We start from the raw sequence: 16,190 nt of genomic DNA on the forward strand, positions 1-16,190 counted from the left end.
GGGCCAATCGGGGTCATAATTTGATAACCTCTCCTCGATTTTTGTACTACCATATGGCAAAGTTTCAAAGCTCTAGCCCTTACGGTTTGGGCTGCACGATGCGTTTTACGGCGGAATAATAATAATAATAATAATAATAATAATAATAATAATAATAAAAATCAGCACAATTACAATAGGGTTTCAGCACTTCGTGCTTGAACCCCTAATAATAAATATAGCTGCAAGCAGCAATTACCGGGGCCAAGCAGAATAAGACGACAAGACATGCCAAAATGTCTGAAAGTGTCAGACCAACTGCAACAATGAGCAATTAAAGACATTTAAAGAGGATTTTAGGCGAAATGGCTGAAAAATCATGTAAAAAGTGATTCAAAATATGATTTAATGGATTGTCACTTTTGACCAAAAGGTGGCGCTGTTACGAAATTGATGTGGTGTGGTCAGAGTAAGTAGACAGTGACACATACAAAGTTTTGTGTCAATATGTCGAGGCATTGCAGATATAAAGCCTGAATAGTCATTTTGGCATCATGCCTCAACTTTGCTGCTGTGCTATACGAAAACGGTTTCATCAATCGACACGAAATCCATAACTTTTTGTCGGCACAGTCTGGAGATGATACGATTCGATTTTGGTGAAAATCGGACAAACGGTCTAGGAGGAGTTCGAAAAAGTAGGTTTTGAATGAAAATCAAGATGGCGGACAGGAAGTTTGGCCAAATAAGGAAAACTTGGTATCTATGTTCTCGGCTTGACCCAAGGAATCTATTAAGAACCGTGGAATTTCAATAGCCAGATTTATTCAAAAGTTATTAGCCTTTTTGGAAATTTTGTTATAACTTTTGACCACTAGGTGGCGCTGTCTTGAAATATTTTGGTTGCCTTCAGGGGATGGTGCTGATGACACAATCTGAGTTTCGTAATATTACACCAATGCATTTGTTTAGTATAGCATTGTATTTCACAAAACTGTATTGAAGTCAATGGGAATTTCATATTTTGTTCAATTATAGCGCCACCAAGAGGCTCAGTCCCACAATTTTTTTTACGTGTCCTCAGAGTGAGCCCATACATATGTGTGTCAATTTTGGTGAAAATATCTCAATTCACTTCGGAGTTATAGACATTTATATGAAAAAACACGAAAAAAATTACTGACACATGACTTTGATTGGAAATTAGTACCCCTAAACATCAATATTTTCGCATTTGGGCATTGGCATATAGCTATCGACCTATGTTTCCAAACTTCTGACGGTGGTTTCGTCTCGATCGGACTAGCGGTTTCAAAGATATAGCCAAATGTTTTTTAAGCGCTAAATCACAACGCTACACAAACCGTAAGGCGAAACCTAGCATGTTTGGTATCGTAGGACTCGGCAACGATTCAGGAGTCTAAAAAGATGAGTTTCGTGAAAATAAGTCGACCACACCCAAAGTTATAAGCATTTGAAAAAAAAAATTCACCACTAGGTGGCGCTGTTTCGAAACTTCTCAGGCTCATTCAGGGCATTGTGCTGATGACCCATACCACGTTTCGTAACAATCCGTTCATGCGTTCATAAAATACAGAATTTTAGCACAAAATTCAAAATGGCCGACAGCCAAAATGACCGATATGGTCAAATTGGATATCAGTCGACTCGGCATGTCGCCCTGAATCTAACGAGACCAATTGTATGATTTTTGGACAAACTGTTCAGAAGTTATAAGCAAAAATAGCCATTTTTCATATCTCCGGACCAGTAGGTGGCGCTGCGCCGAAACGCAGCATGTAGCCTCAGGTCATGCTTGTGAGTACATGTACCAAGTTTGGTCTGAATACGATAAACCTTTGCGGAGATACAGCCTTACGACTGTTTTTGCTAGCGCTACGTAAAATGTATTTGTGCGTTTATCGAAAACGGTTTGACGAATCAATTTGAATTCCATAACTTTTGGTCAACACTGCCTGAAGATGATCTGGTTCAATTTTCGTGCAAATCGGACAAACCGTCTAGGACGAGTTCGAAAAAGTAGCTTTTTCAGAAAATTAAAAATGGCGGCCATATTTATATGACGGAAAATGACGTCATAGGGTGCAATCGAATCGGCATGAGCTCAGAAATAAGAGGAAAAAAGAATTTTGTTGATTGGCCTTACGGTTCAAAAGTTATTAGCAAAATAAAAGTGAAACTTTGGACAGGTGGTGGCGCTAGAGGGAATGACTTAGAAACACAAAAATTGGTGTATTTAATGTTGGGACTGTCCTCTATCAGAATGTCAAACCAAAACAACTTTCCCGCAATCGGTTCTATGGGCTGCCATAGACGCCCAGTCGGAAGAAGAATAATAATAATAATAATAATAAATATAGCTGCAAGCAGCAATTACCGGGGCCAAGCAGAATAAGACGACAAGACATGCCAACATGTCTGAAAGTGTCAGACCAACTGCAACAATGAGCAATTAAAGACATTTAAAGAGGATTTTAGGCGAAATGGCTGAAAAATCATGTAAAAAGTGATTCAAAATATGATTTAATGGATTGTCACTTTTGACCAAAAGGTGGCGCTGTTACGAAATTGATGTGGTGTGGTCAGAGTAAGTAGACAGTGACACATACAAAGTTTTGTGTCAATATGTCGAGGCATTGCAGATATAAAGCCTGAACAGTCATTTTGGCATCATGCCTCAACTTTGCTGCTGTGCTATACGAAAACGGTTTCATCAATCGACACGAAATCCATAACTTTTTGTCGGCACAGTCTGGAGATGATACGATTCGATTTTGGTGAAAATCGGACAAACGGTCTAGGAGGAGTTCGAAAAAGTAGGTTTTGAATGAAAATCAAGATGGCGGACAGGAAGTTTGGCCAAATAAGGAAAACTTGGTATCTATGTTCTCGGCTTGACCCAAGGAATCTATTAAGAGCCGTGGAATTTCAATAGCCAGATTTATTCAAAAGTTATTAGCCTTTTTGGAAATTTTGTTATAACTTTTGACCACTAGGTGGCGCTGTCTTGAAATATTTTGGTTGCCTTCAGGGGATGGTGCTGATGACACAATCTGAGTTTCGTAATATTACACCAATGCATTTGTTTAGTATAGCATTTTATTTCACAAAACTGTATTGAAGTCAATGGGAATTTCATATTTTGTTCAATTATAGCGCCACCAAGAGGCTCAGTCCCACAATTTTTTTTACGTGTCCTCAGAGTGAGCCCATACATATGTGTGTCAATTTTGGTGAAAATATCTCAATTTGCTTCGGAGTTATAGACATTTATATGAAAAAACACGAAAAAAATGACTGACACATGACTTTGATTGGAAATTAGTACCCCTAAACATCAATATTTTCGCATTTGGGCATTGGCGTATAGCTATCGACCTATGTTTTCAAACTTCTGACGGTGGTTTCGTCTCGATCGGACTAGCGGTTTCAAAGATATAGCCAAATGTTTTTTAAGCGCTAAATCACAACGCTACACAAACCGTAAGGCGAAACCTAGCATGTTTGGTATCGTAGGACTCGGCAAGGTTTCAGGAGTCTAATTAGATGAGTCTCGTGAAAATAAGTCGACCGCACCCAAAGTTATAAGCATTTGAAAAAAAAAATTCCCCACTAGGTGGCGCTGTTTCGAAACTTCTCACACTCCTTCAGGACATCGTGCTGATGACCCATGCCAAGTTTCGTAACAATCCGTTCATGCGTTCATAAAATATAGCATTTTAGCACATAATTCAAAATGGCCGACAGTCAAAATGGCCGATATGGTAAAATTGGATATCAGTCGACTCGGCATGTCGCCCTGAATCTAACGAGACCAATTTTATGATTTTTGGACAAACTGTTCAGAAGTTATAAGCAAAAATAGCCATTTTTCATATCTCCGGACCAGTAGGTGGCGCTGCGCCGAAACGCAGCATGTAGCCTCAGGTCATGCTTGTGATGACATGTACCAAGTTTGGTCTGAATACGATAAACCGTTGCAGAGATACAGCCTTACGACTGTTTTTGCAGGCGCTACGTAAAATTTGTTCGTGCGTTTATTGAAAACGGTTTGACGAATCAATTTGAATTCCATAACTTTTGGTCAGCACTGCCTGAAGATGATCTGGTTCAATTTTCGTGCAAATCGGACAAACCGTCTAGGACGAGTTCGAAAAAGTAGCTTTTTCAGAAAATTAAAAATGGCGGCCATATTTATATGACGGAAAATGACGTCATAGGGTGCAATCGAATCGGCATGAGCTCAGAAATAAGAGGAAAAAAGAATTTTGTTGATTGGCCTTACGGTTCAAAAGTTATTAGCAAAATAAAAGTGAAACTTTGGACAGGTGGTGGCGCTAGAGGGAATGACTTAGAAACACAAAAATTGGTGTATTTAATGTTGGGACTGTCCTCTATCAGAATGTCAAACCAAAACAACTTTCCCGCAATCGGTTCTATGGGCTGCCATAGACTCCCATGGCGGAAGAAGAAGAAGAATAATAATAATAAATATAGCTGCAAGCAGCAATTACCGGGGCCAAGCAGAATAAGACGACAAGACATGCCGACATGTCTGAAAGTGTCAGACCAACTGCAACAATGAGCAATTAAAGACATTTAAAGAGGATTTTAGACGAAATGGCTGAAAAATCATAGAAACAGTAATTAAAAATATGATTTAATGGATTATCACTTTCGACAAATAGGTGGCGCAGTTACAAAACTGATGTGATGTGGTCAGAGTGAGGAGACAATGACACATACAAAGTTTGGTGTCAATATGTCAAGGCATTGCAGAGATAAAGCCTGAATAGTGCTATTAGCATCATGCCTCAAATTTGCTGCTGCGCTATACGAAAACGGTTTCGTCAATTGACACGAAATCCATAACTTTTAGTCGGCACAGTCTGGGGATGATACGATTCGATTTTGGTGAAAATCGGACAAACGGTGTGGGAGGAGTTCGAAAAAGTAGGTTTTGAATGAAAATAGCATTTTATCTCACAAAACTGTATTGAAGTCAATGGGAATTTCATGTTTTGTTCTATTATAGCGCCACCAAGAGGCTCAGTCCCACAATTTTTTTTACGTGTCCTCAGAGTGAGCCCATACATATGTGTGTCAGTTTTGGTGAAAATATCTCAATTTGCTTTAGAGTTATAAACATTTATATGAAAAAACACGTAAAAAATGACTGACACATGACTTTGTTTGAATTTTACTACCCCTAAACATCAATATTTTCGCATTTGGGCATTGGCGTATAGCTATCGACCTATGTTTCCAAACTTCTGACGGTGGTTTCGTCTCGATCGGACAAGCGGTTTCGAAGATATAGCCTAATGTTTTTTAAGCGCTAAATCACAACGCTACACAAACCGTAAGGCGAAACCTAGCATGTTTGGTATCGTAGGACTCGGCAAGGTTTCAGGAGTCTAATTAGATGAGTCTCGTGAAAATAAGTCGACCGCACCCAAAGTTATAAGCATTTGAAAAAAAAAATTCCCCACTAGGTGGCGCTGTTTCGAAACTTCTCACACTCCTTCAGGACATCGTGCTGATGACCCATGCCAAGTTTCGTAACAATCCGTTCATGCGTTCATAAAATACAGCATTTTAGCACATAATTCAAAATGGCCGACAGTCAAAATGGCCGATATGGTAAAATTGGATATCAGTCGACTCGGCATGTCGCCCTGAATCTAACGAGACCAATTTTATGATTTTTGGACAAACTGTTCAGAAGTTATAAGCAAAAATAGCCATTTTTCATATCTCCGGACCAGTAGGTGGCGCTGCGCCGAAACGCAGCATGTAGCCTCAGGTCATGCTTGTGATGACATGTACCAAGTTTGGTCTGAATACGATAAACCGTTGCAGAGATACAGCCTTACGACTGTTTTTGCAGGCGCTACGTAAAATTTGTTCGTGCGTTTATTGAAAATGGTTTGACGAATCAATTTGAATTCCATAACTTTTGGTCAGCACTGCCTGAAGATGATCTGGTTCAATTTTCGTGCAAATCGGACAAACCGTCTAGGACAAGTTCGAAAAAGTAGGTTTTTCGAATGAATCAAAATGGCGGCCATATTTTTATTACAGAAAATGAAGTCATAGGATGCAATCGAATCGGCATGAGCTCAGGAATCAGAGGAAAAAATAATTTTGTTGATTGGCCTTACAGTTCAAAAGTTATTAGCAAAATAAAAGTGAAATTTTGGACAGGTGGTGGCGCTAGAGGGAATGACTTAGAAACACCAAAATTGGTGTATTTAATGTTGGGACTGTGCTCTATCAGAATGTCAAACCAAAACAACTTTCCCGCAATCGGTTCTATGGGCTGCCATAGACTCCAAGAGCGGAAGAAGAAGAAGAAGAAGAATAATAATAAATATAGCTGCAAGCAGCAATTACCGGGGCCAAGCAGAATAAGACGACAAGACATGCCAACATGTCTGAAAGTGTCAGACCAACTGCAACAATGAGCAATTAAAGACATTTAAAGAGGATTTTAGGCGAAATGGCTGAAAAATCATGTAAAAAGTGATTCAAAATATGATTTAATGGATTGTCACTTTTGACCAAAAGGTGGCGCTGTTACGAAATTGATGTGGTGTGGTCAGAGTAAGGAGACAGTGACACATACAAAGTTTTGTGTCAATATGTCGAGGCATTGCAGATATAAAGCCTGAATAGTCATTTTGGCATCATGCCTCAACTTTACAGCTGTGCTATACGAAAACGGTTTCATCAATCGACACGAAATCCATAACTTTTTGTCGGCACAGTCTGGAGATGATACGATTCGATTTTGGTGAAAATCGGACAAACGGTCTAGGAGGAGTTCGAAAAAGTAGGTTTTGAATGAAAATCAAGATGGCGGACAGGAAGTTTGGCCAAATAAGGAAAACTTGGTATCTATGTTCTCGGCTTGACCCAAGGAATCTATTAAGACCCGTGGCATTTCAATAGCCAGATTTATTCAAAAGTTATTAGCCTTTTTGGAAATTTTGTTATAACTTTTGACCACTAGGTGGCGCTGTCTTGAAATATTTTGGTTGCCTTCAGGGGATGGTGCTGATGACACATTCTGAGTTTGGTAATATTACACCAATGCATTTGTTTAGTATAGCATTTTATTTCACAAAACTGTATTGAAGTCAATGGGAATTCCATGTTTTGTTCTATTATAGCGCCACCAAGAGGCTCAGTCCCACCATTTTTTTTACGTGTCCTCAGAGTGAGCCCATACATATATGTGTCGATTTTGGTGCAAAAATCTCAATTTGCTTCGGAGTTATAGACATTTATATGAAAAAACACGTAAAAAATGACTGACACATGACTTTGATTGAATATTACTACTCCTAAACATCAATATTTTCGCATTTGGGCATTGGCATATAGCTATCGACCTATGTTTCCAAACTTCTGACGGTGGTTTCGTCTCGATCGGACAAGCGGTTTCGAAGATATAGCCTAATGTTTTTTAAGCGCTAAATCACAACGCTACACAAACCGTTAGGCGAAACCTAACATGTTTGGTATCGTTGGACTCGGCAACGATTCAGGAGTCCAATGAGATGAGTTTCGTGAAAATAAGTCGATCACACCCAAAGTTATAAGCATTTGAAAAAAAAAATTCACCACTAGGTGGCGCTGTTACGAAACTTCTCACACTCCTTCAGGACATCGTGTTGATGACCCATACCAAGTTTCGTAACAATCCGTTCATGCGTTGTTAAAATACAGCATTTTAGCACAAAATTCAAAATGGCCGACAGTCAAAATGGCCGATATGGCAAAATTGGATATCAGTCGACTCGGCATGACGCCCTGAATCTATCAAGACCAATTTTATGATTTTTGGACAAACTGTTCAGAAGTTATAAGCAAAAATAGCCATTTTTCATATCTCCGGACCTGTAGGTGGCGCTGTGCCGAAACGCAGCATGTAGCCTCAGGTCATGCTTGTGAGTACATGTACCAAGTTTGGTCTGAATACGATAAACCGTTGCGGAGATACAGCCTTACGACTGTTTTTGCAAGCGCTACGTAAAATTTGTTCGAGCGTTTATCGAAAACGGTTTGACGAATCAACAAGATTTTAATAACTTTTTGTCACCCCTGCCTGAAGATGATCCGATTCAATTTTCGTGCAAATCGGACAAACCGTCTAGGACGAGTTCGAAAAAGTACCTTTTTAGGAAAATTCAAAATGGCGGCCATGTTTTTATGACGGAAAATGACGATATAGGGTGCAATCGAATCGTCATGAGCTCAGGAATCAGAGGAAAAAAGGATTTCGCTGATTGGCCTTACGGTTCAAAAGTTATTAGCAAAGTAAAAGTGAAACTTTGGACAGGTGGTGGCGCTAGAGGGAATGACTTAGACACACCAAAATTGGTGTACTTAATGTTGGGACTGTCCTCTATCAGAATGTCAAACCAAAACAACTTTCCCGCAATCGATTCTATGGGCTGCCATAGACTCCCATGGCGGAAGAAGAAGAATAATAAATATAGCTGCAAGCAGCAATTATCGGGGCCAAGCGCAAGCAGACGACAGGATATGCCAACATGGCTGAAGGTGTCAGACCAACTGCAACAATGAGCAATTAAATACATTTAAAGAGGATTTTAGGCGAAATGGCTGAAAAATCATATAAAAAGTCATTCGAAATATGATTTAATGGATTATCACTTTCGACCAATCTGTGGCGCAGTTACAAAACTGATGTGATGTGGTCAGAGTGAAGTGACAATGACACATACAAAGTTTGGTGTCAATATGTCAAGGCATTGCAGAGATAAAGCCTGAATAGTGCTTTTAGCATCATGCCTCAACTTTGCTGCTACGCTATACGAAAACGGTTTCGTCTATAGACACGAAATCCATAACTTTTAGTCAGCACAGTCTGGAGATGATACGATTCGATTTTGGTGAAAATCGGACAAACGGTCTAGGAGGAGTTCGAAAAAGTAGGTTTTGACTGAAAATCAAGATGGCGGACAGGAAGCTAGGCCAAATAAGGAAACCTTGGTATCTATGTTCTCGTCTTGACCCAAGGAATCTATTAAGACCAGTTGCATTACAATAGGCCAACTTATTCAAAAGTTATTAGCAGTTTTGTAAATTTTGTTATAACTTTTGACCACTAGGTGGCACTGTCTCGAAATATTTTGGGTACCTTCAGGGGATGGTGCTGATGGCACATTTTGAGTTTCGTAATATTACACCAATGCATTTGTTTAGTATAGCATTTTATTTCACAAAACTGCATTGAAGTCAATGGGAATTTCATGTTTTGTTCTATTATAGCGCCACCAAGAGGCTGAGTCCCACCATCTTTTTTACATGTCCTCAGAGTGAGCTCATACATATGTGTGTCGATTTTGGTGAAAATATCTCAATTCGCTTCGGAGTTATAGACATTTATATGAAAAAACATGTAAAAAATGACTGACACATGACTTTGTTTGGAATTTACTACCCCTAAACATCAATATTTTCGCATTTGGGCATTGGCGTATAGCTATCGACCTATGTTTCCAAACTTCTGACGGTGGTTTCATCTCGATCGGACTAGCGGTTTCAAAGATATAGCCAAATGTTTTTTAAGCGCTAAATCACAACGCTACACAAACCGTAAGGCGAAACCTAGCATGTTTGGTATCATAGGACTCGGCAACGATTCAGGAGTCTAAAAAGATGAGTTTCGTGAAAATAAGTCGACCACACCCAAAGTTATAAGCATTTGAAAAAAAAAATTCACCACTAGGTGGCGCTGTTTCGAAACTTCTCAGGCTCATTCAGGGCATTGTGCTGATGACCCATACCACGTTTCGTAACAATCTGTTCATGCGTTCTTAAAATACAGCATTTTAGCACAAAATTCAAAATGGCCGACAGTCAAAATGGCCGATATGGTAATATTGGATATCAGTCGACTCGGCATGTTACCCTGAATCTAACGAGACCAATTTTATGATTTTTGGACAAACTGTTCAGAAGTTATAAGCAAAAATAGCCATTTTTCATATCTCCGGACCAGTAGGTGGCGCTGCGCCGAAACACAGCATGTAGCCTCAGGTCATGCTTGTGATGACATGTACCAAGTTTGGTCTGAATCCGATAAAGCGTTGCGGAGATACGGCCTTACATCTGTTTTCGCAAGCGCTACGTAAAATGTATTCGTGGGTTTATCGAAAACTGTTAAGCGAATCAACTTGAATTCCATAACTTTTTGTCAGCATGGTCTGTAGATGATCTGGTTCAATTTTCGTGCAAATCGGACAAACCGTCTAGGACGAGTTCGAAAAAGTAGCTTTTTAGATAAATTCAAAATGGCGGCCATATTGTTATGACAGAAATGATGTCATAGGGTGCAATCGAATTGGCATGAGCTCAGGAATCAGAGAGAAAAATAATTGTGTTGATTGGCCTTACGGTTCAAAAGTTATTAGCAAAATAAAAGTGAAACTTTGGACAGGTGGTGGCGCTAGAGGGAATGACTTAGACACACCAAAATTGGTGTATTTAATGTTGGGACTGTCCTCTATCAGAATGTCAAACCAAAACAACTTTCCCGCATTCGGTTCTATGGGCTGCCATAGACTCCCAGTTGGAAGAAGGAAGAATAATAATAATAAGAACGGGAACAGATACAATAGGTGCCTACGCACCTTCGGTGCTTGGCCCCTAAATATAGCTGCAAGCAGCAATTATCGGGGCCAAGCGCAAGCAGATGACAGGATATGCCAACATGGCTGAACGTGTCAGACCAACTGCAACAATGAGCAATTAAATACATTTAGAAAGGATTTTTTTCGAAATGGCTGAAAAATCATATAAAAAGTCATTCAAAATATGATTTAATGGATTATCACTTTCGACCAATAGGTGGAGCAGTTACAAAACTGATGTGATGAGGTCAGAGTGAAGTGACAATGACACATACAAAGTTTGGTGTCAATATGTCAAGGCATTGCAGAGATAAAGCCTGAATAGTCCTTTTGGCATCATGCCTCAACTTTGCTGCTGCACTATACGAAAACGGTTTCGTCTATTGACACGAAATCCATAACTTTTAGTCAGCACAGTCTGGAGATGATACGATTCGATTTTGGTGAAAATCGGAGCAACGGTCTAGGAGGAGTTCGAAAAAGTAGGTTTTTTGGAAAATTCAAAATGGCGGAAAACTTTCCATGACGGAAAATGACGTCATAGGATGCAATCGAATCGTCTTGAGCTAAGGAATAAGAGGAAAAAAGAATTTTGTTTCTAACCCTTGTGGTTCAAAAGTTATTAGCATAAACATGAGTGCAACTTTGGACAGTTGGTGGCGCTAGAGGGAATGAGTTGGAGACTCCAAATTTGCTATGCTGATAGATCAGACTCTCCTCTGTCAGTGTGCCAAATTTCATAACATTCCCACAAGCGTAAGCGTACGTAGTAAACAGTTATTAGCATTTTTGGGAATTTAATTATAACTTTTGACCAAAAGGTGGCGCTGTCTCGTAATCTTTTGAGTACCTTCAGGGCCTTGTACTGATGACCCATACCGAGTTTCGTAACGATACGTTCATGCATTCCTAAAATACAGCATTTTAGCACATAATTCAAAATGGCCGACAGCCAAAATGGCTGATCGGGGAAAATTGGATATCAGTCGACTCAGCATGCTGCCCTGAATCTAACGAGACCACTTTTATGATTTTTGGACAAACCATTCAGAAGTTATAAGCAAAAACAGCCATTTTTCATATCTCCGGACCAGTAGGTGGCGCTGCGCCGAAACGCAGCATGTAGCCTCAGGTCATGCTTGTGATGACATGTACCAAGTTTGGTCTGAATATGATAAAGTGTTGAGGAGATACTGGCTTGTGTCTATTTTTGCAAGCGCTACATAAAATTTGTTTGCGCGGTATTCGAGAACGGTTTGACGAATCAACACGAATTCCATAACTTTTTGTCAGCATGGTCTGAAGATGATCTGATTCAATTTTCGTGGAAATTGGAGAAACGGCCTAGGAGGAGTTCGAAAAAGTAGCTTTTTCGGAAAATTCGAAATGGCGGAAAAATTATTATGACGGAAAATGACGTCATATGGTGCCCTCGAATCGCCATGAGCTCAGGAATCAGAGGAAAAAATAATTTTGTTTCTAGCCCTTGTGGTTCAAAAGTTATTAGCATAAACATGAGTGAAACTTTGGACAGTTGGTGGCGCTAGAGGGAATGACTTAGACACACCAAAATTGGTGTATTTAATGTTGGGACTGTCCTCTATTAGAATGTCAAACCATTACAACTTTCCCGCGATCGGTTCTATGGGCTGCCATAGACTCCCAGTCGGAAGAAGGAAGAATAATAATAATAATAATAAATATAGCTGCAAGCAGCAATTATCGGGGCCAAGCGCAAGCAGACGACAGGATATGCCAACATGGCTGAAGGTGTCAGACCAACTGCAACAATGAGCAATTAAATACATTTAAAGAGGATTTTAGGCGAAATGGCTGAAAAATCATATAAAAAGTCATTCGAAATATGATTTAATGGATTATCACTTTCGACCAATCTGTGGCGCAGTTACAAAACTGATGTGATGTGGTCAGAGTGAAGTGACAATGACACATACAAAGTTTGGTGTCAATATGTCAAGGCATTGCAGAGATAAAGCCTGAATAGTGCTTTTAGCATCATGCCTCAACTTTGCTGCTACGCTATACGAAAACGGTTTCGTCTATAGACACGAAATCCATAACTTTTAGTCAGCACAGTCTGGAGATGATACGATTCGATTTTGGTGAAAATCGGACAAACGGTCTAGGAGGAGTTCGAAAAAGTAGGTTTTGACTGAAAATCAAGATGGCGGACAGGAAGCTAGGCCAAATAAGGAAACCTTGGTATCTATGTTCTCGTCTTGACCCAAGGAATCTATTAAGACCAGTTGCATTACAATAGGCCAACTTATTCAAAAGTTATTAGCAGTTTTGTAAATTTTGTTATAACTTTTGACCACTAGGTGGCACTGTCTCGAAATATTTTGGGTACCTTCAGGGGATGGTGCTGATGGCACATTTTGAGTTTCGTAATATTACACCAATGCATTTGTTTAGTATAGCATTTTATTTCACAAAACTGCATTGAAGTCAATGGGAATTTCATGTTTTGTTCTATTATAGCGCCACCAAGAGGCTGAGTCCCACCATCTTTTTTACATGTCCTCAGAGTGAGCTCATACATATGTGTGTCGATTTTGGTGAAAATATCTCAATTCGCTTCGGAGTTATAGACATTTATATGAAAAAACATGTAAAAAATGACTGACACATGACTTTGTTTGGAATTTACTACCCCTAAACATCAATATTTTCGCATTTGGGCATTGGCGTATAGCTATCGACCTATGTTTCCAAACTTCTGACGGTGGTTTCATCTCGATCGGACTAGCGGTTTCAAAGATATAGCCAAATGTTTTTTAAGCGCTAAATCACAACGCTACACAAACCGTAAGGCGAAACCTAGCATGTTTGGTATCATAGGACTCGGCAACGATTCAGGAGTCTAAAAAGATGAGTTTCGTGAAAATAAGTCGACCACACCCAAAGTTATAAGCATTTGAAAAAAAAAATTCACCACTAGGTGGCGCTGTTTCGAAACTTCTCAGGCTCATTCAGGGCATTGTGCTGATGACCCATACCACGTTTCGTAACAATCTGTTCATGCGTTCTTAAAATACAGCATTTTAGCACAAAATTCAAAATGGCCGACAGTCAAAATGGCCGATATGGTAATATTGGATATCAGTCGACTCGGCATGTTACCCTGAATCTAACGAGACCAATTTTATGATTTTTGGACAAACTGTTCAGAAGTTATAAGCAAAAATAGCCATTTTTCATATCTCCGGACCAGTAGGTGGCGCTGCGCCGAAACACAGCATGTAGCCTCAGGTCATGCTTGTGATGACATGTACCAAGTTTGGTCTGAATCCGATAAAGCGTTGCGGAGATACGGCCTTACATCTGTTTTCGCAAGCGCTACGTAAAATGTATTCGTGGGTTTATCGAAAACTGTTAAGCGAATCAACTTGAATTCCATAACTTTTTGTCAGCATGGTCTGTAGATGATCTGGTTCAATTTTCGTGCAAATCGGACAAACCGTCTAGGACGAGTTCGAAAAAGTAGCTTTTTAGATAAATTCAAAATGGCGGCCATATTGTTATGACAGAAATGATGTCATAGGGTGCAATCGAATTGGCATGAGCTCAGGAATCAGAGAGAAAAATAATTGTGTTGATTGGCCTTACGGTTCAAAAGTTATTAGCAAAATAAAAGTGAAACTTTGGACAGGTGGTGGCGCTAGAGGGAATGACTTAGACACACCAAAATTGGTGTATTTAATGTTGGGACTGTCCTCTATCAGAATGTCAAACCAAAACAACTTTCCCGCATTCGGTTCTATGGGCTGCCATAGACTCCCAGTTGGAAGAAGGAAGAATAATAATAATAAGAACGGGAACAGATACAATAGGTGCCTACGCACCTTCGGTGCTTGGCCCCTAATAATAAGAACGCGAACGAAAACAATAGGTGCCTCCGCACCTTCGGTGCTTGGCCCCTAATAAGAACGCGAACGGATACAATAGGTGCCTCCGCACCTTCGGTGCTTGGCCCCTAATAATAAATATAGCTGCAAGCAGCAATTACCGGGGCCAAGCAGAATTAGACGACAAGACATTTTGACATGTCTGAAAGTGTCAGACCAACTGCAACAATGAGCAATTAAAGACGTTTGAAGAGGATTTTAGGCAAAATGCCTGAAAAATCATAGACACAATAATTAAAAATATGATTTAATGGATTATCACTTTCGACCAATAGGTGGCGCAGTTAACAAAACTGATGTGATGTGGTCAGAGTGAAGTGACAATGACACGTACAAAGTTTGGTGTCAATATCTCAAGGCATTGCAGAGATAAAGCCTGAATAATGCTTTTAGCATCATGCCTCAACTTTGCTGCTGCGCTATACGAAAACGGTTTCGTCAATTGACACGAAATCCATAACTTTTAGTCGGCACAGTCTGGAGATGATACAATTCGATTTTGGTGAAAATCGGACAAACGGTGTGGGAGGAGTTCGAAAAAGTAGATTTTGAATGAAAATAGCATTTTATATCACAAAACTGTATTGAAGTCAATGGGAATTTCATGTTTTGTTCTATTATAGCGCCACCAAGAGGCTCAGTCCCACAATTTTTTTTTCGTGTCCTCAGAGTGAGCCCATACATATGTGTGTCAGTTTTGGTGAAAATATCTCAATTTGCTTTAGAGTTATAGACATTTATATGAAAAAACACGTAAAAAATGACTGACACAAGACTTTGTTTGAATTTTACTACCCCTAAACATCAATATTTTCGCATTTGGGCATTGGCGTATAGCTATCGACCTATGTTTCCAAACTTCTGACGGTGGTTTCGTCTCGATCGGACTAGCGGTTTCAAAGATATAGCCAAATGTTTTTTAAGCGCTAAATCACAACGCTACACAAACCGTAAGGCGAAACCTAGCATGTTTGGTATCATAGGACTCGGCAACGATTCAGGAGTCTAAAAAGATGAGTTTCGTGAAAATAAGTCGACCACACCCAAAGTTATAAGCATTTGAAAAAAAAAATTCACCACAAGGTGGCGCTGTTTCGAAACTTCTCAGGCTCATTCAGGGCATTGTGCTGATGACCCATACCACGTTTCGTAACAATCTGTTCATGCGTTCTTAAAATACAGCATTTTAGCACAAAATTCAAAATGGCCGACAGTCAAAATGGCCGATATGGTAATATTGGATATCAGTCGACTCGGCATGTTACCCTGAATCTAACGAGACCAATTTTATGATTTTTGGACAAACTGTTCAGAAGTTATAAGCAAAAATAGCCATTTTTCATATCTCCGGACCAGTAGGTGGCGCTGCGCCGAAACACAGCATGTAGCCTCAGGTCATGCTTGTGAGTACAAGTACCAAGTTTGGTCTGAATCCGATAAAGCGTTGCGGAGATACGGCCTTACATCTGTTTTCGCAAGCGCTACGTAAAATGTATTCGTGGGTTTATCGAAAACTGTTAAGCGAATCAACTTGAATTCCATAACTTTTTGTCAGCATGGTCTGTAGATGATCTGGTTCAATTTTCATGCAAAT

The sequence above is a fragment of the Abramis brama genome, assembly GCF_963993115.1.
Source record: "Abramis brama genome assembly, chromosome: 20".
Lineage (NCBI taxonomy): Eukaryota > Metazoa > Chordata > Actinopteri > Cypriniformes > Leuciscidae > Abramis > Abramis brama.